At 45.1% G+C, this 3,104-nt stretch overlaps 2 non-coding genes across 2 annotated transcripts in view; both read right to left on the reverse strand.

Annotated features, from left to right (window-relative positions):
• Positions 1–53, reverse strand: part of LOC113507937 — a 157-nt gene extending 104 nt beyond the window's left edge. The window contains exon 1 of the ribosomal RNA XR_003401943.1: positions 1–53. This exon is cut by the window's left edge and continues 104 nt beyond it. This is a non-coding gene — a ribosomal RNA (5.8S ribosomal RNA).
• Positions 54–473: 420 nt separating this feature from the next.
• LOC113507933 lies at positions 474–2,377 on the reverse strand. Its single transcript, XR_003401940.1, has one exon. It is a non-coding gene; the product is annotated as a small subunit ribosomal RNA (ribosomal RNA).
• Between the last annotated feature and the right edge of the window lie 727 nt (positions 2,378–3,104).

The raw sequence follows: 3,104 nt of genomic DNA on the forward strand, positions 1-3,104 counted from the left end.
GTTAACTGCGTTCTTCATCGACCCGCGAGCCAAGTGATCCACCGTCCAGGGTAATAGTTTTACAAAATTATTACCCATGTTACGATAAATAAAGAATTTTTTTTTTTTTAATATATCTAAAAAAAAAAAAAAAAAAACATTTACCCCCGTCGCGGAACACCGCGTAATCTGCAACGAGAGAGAGTGAACGTTAACGAACGCGTATCCACCTAAAGCTTATATGTTTCTCACGGTTTGCGGATTTTATGTTAAACCGTATCGTAACGAAGCATAAAACTCTCGATTGTACGCGACGCGAGACGAACGACCGGCGCGCCCGGACAGTTAAGCCATGGAACGCCTGTCGGTTCGGTCTCTTTTTAAAAGTTCATCGATACGATTGGATAAAAGTGTCGACGAACGTTTTAAGTATTTGGAGAACATTAATGTGACATCGTTTCGCGTACGCAGTGCACGTTAAAACGGTACATCGTTAATGATCCTTCCGCAGGTTCCCCTACGGAAACCTTGTTACGACTTTTACTTCCTCTAAATGATCAAGTTTGGTCAACTTCCCAGCAACGCCGACGGCCGTGAAGCCACCGCGTGTCGGTCCGAAGACCTCACTAAATCATTCAATCGGTAGTAGCGACGGGCGGTGTGTACAAAGGGCAGGGACGTAATCAACGCGAGCTTATGACTCGCGCTTACTAGGAATTCCTCGTTTATGGGGGATAATTGCAAACCCCAATCCCCAGCACGAAGGAGTTTCAGCGGGTTGCCCGGGCCTCTAGGCCAGGGAGAACATGCTGATTCCTTCAGTGTAGCGCGCGTGCGGCCCAGGACATCTAAGGGCATCACAGACCTGTTATTGCTCAATCTCGTGCGGCTCGAAGCCGCCGGTCCCTCTAAGAAGAATTTTAATACGTCGCCAGTGAGTTGCGTGACGCGTAGCCACGCACACCTAAATGACGACGCCTATTTAGCAGGCTAGAGTCTCGTTCGTTACCGGAATTAACCAGACAAATCGCTCCACCAACTAAGAACGGCCATGCACCACCACCCACCGAATCAAGAAAGAGCTGTTAATCTGTCAATCCTTCCGGTGTCCGGGCCTGGTGAGATTTCCCGTGTTGAGTCAAATTAAGCCGCAGGCTCCACTCCTGGTGGTGCCCTTCCGTCAATTCCTTTAAGTTTCAGCTTTGCAACCATACTCCCCCCGGAGTCCAAAATCTTTGGTTTCCCGGAAGCTGCCCGCCGAGCCATTGTAGTAACGTCGGCGGATCGCTAGATGACATATTTACGGTTAGAACTAGGGCGGTATCTAATCGCCTTCGAACCTCTAACTTTCGTTCTTGATTGATGAAAACACCTTTGGCAAATGCTTTCGCTGATGTTCGTCTTGCGACGATCCAAGAATTTCACCTCTAACGTCGCAATACGAATGCCCCCAGTTATCCCTATTAATCATTACCTCGGAGTTCTGAAAACCAACAAAATAGAACCGAGATCATATTCTATTATTCCATGCACGAAATATTCAAGCAGCATTTTGAGCCCGCTTTGAGCACTCTAATTTGTTCAAAGTAAAATTGTCGGCCCACCTCGACACTCACCGAAGAGCACCGCGATAGGATTTTGATATTGAACCGGCGTATTACCGCCGGCTCACCGACGATATGCTCCGCAGACGTGTCAGTATCACCGCGGATGCGGTGCACCGACAGCGCGGCGCACAAATGCAACTACGAGCTTTTTAACCGCAACAATTTTAGTATACGCTATTGGAGCTGGAATTACCGCGGCTGCTGGCACCAGACTTGCCCTCCAATTGTTCCTCGTTAAAATATTTAAAGTGTACTCATTCCGATTACGAGGCCTCGTAAGAGTCCCGTATCGTTATTTTTCGTCACTACCTCCCCGTGCCGGGAGTGGGTAATTTGCGCGCCTGCTGCCTTCCTTGGATGTGGTAGCCGTTTCTCAGGCTCCCTCTCCGGAATCGAACCCTGATTCCCCGTTACCCGTGACAACCATGGTAGTCGCAGAAACTACCATCGAAAGTTGATAAGGCAGACATTTGAAAGATGCGTCGCCGGTACTGGACCATGCGATCGGCAAAAGTTATCCAGATTCATCAAAATTAACGACTTCAGACACATGGCCATCCGTCGATTGGTTTTGATCTAATAAAAGCACTCATCCCATCACTGGTCAGAGTTCTGATTGCATGTATTAGCTCTAGAATTACCACAGTTATCCAAGTAACTGAGTAAGATCTAAGGAACCAAAACTGATATATTGAGCCATTCGCGGTATCGCCTTAATACGGCTTGCACTGAGACATGCATGGCTTAATCTTTGAGACAAGCATATAACTACTGGCAGGATCAACCAGGGAGCTTCATTCATATGAAAGACGTTCTCGTTCGTTTCGATTTTCGATTGCGGTGGTACACACGTATACCGTCCTCTCTCTATATCGATACTTACGAGAAATCCTCATTCCCGCGCGTCGACGGATTAACGCAGACGCTTGTACGGGCGAGCTCGTATAATAATTGAGACGAATATTGTTTTCGACGACGACGACGACGACTACGACGACGCCTATAAGGGTACAATATAATGAAAAAACCCCGATGGTGAACGTTCGTATCGAGACACGATTTCATTCACTTTAATAATAATCTCGGTTAACATAATAAAATACGTCAAACAACGATTTAATTGCCCGGATTGTACAGAGTCCGTATTCACTATATTCATTGTTTAGTTTATATATGTAATCATATAATAATGCGTATATAGAACAATACTATTTACACAAAAATAAATAATCGTGATTGAACTCGCGAAAGATTCACATTAGCGTATCCGTGCGCGTTTGAATCGATCACGTCACGATTAAAGTCATATTTTATAACATTTGAACCGTTAACGAATCGTAACGTTGTTACGAACCGACGGTCCACACAGTTGAAGTTACACAAACGCACAACACACACAGTACTACACACTTACATACTAATATATATATATACACTTATATATATATATATAATAATATGTATGTGTGTTGATCATCTTAAACGACGTGTGTAATTTTTTTTCGTTGTTAGTGCAAA

This window comes from Trichoplusia ni, unplaced genomic scaffold (genome assembly GCF_003590095.1).
Source record: "Trichoplusia ni isolate ovarian cell line Hi5 unplaced genomic scaffold, tn1 tig00003485, whole genome shotgun sequence".
Taxonomy (NCBI): Eukaryota; Metazoa; Arthropoda; class Insecta; order Lepidoptera; family Noctuidae; genus Trichoplusia; species Trichoplusia ni.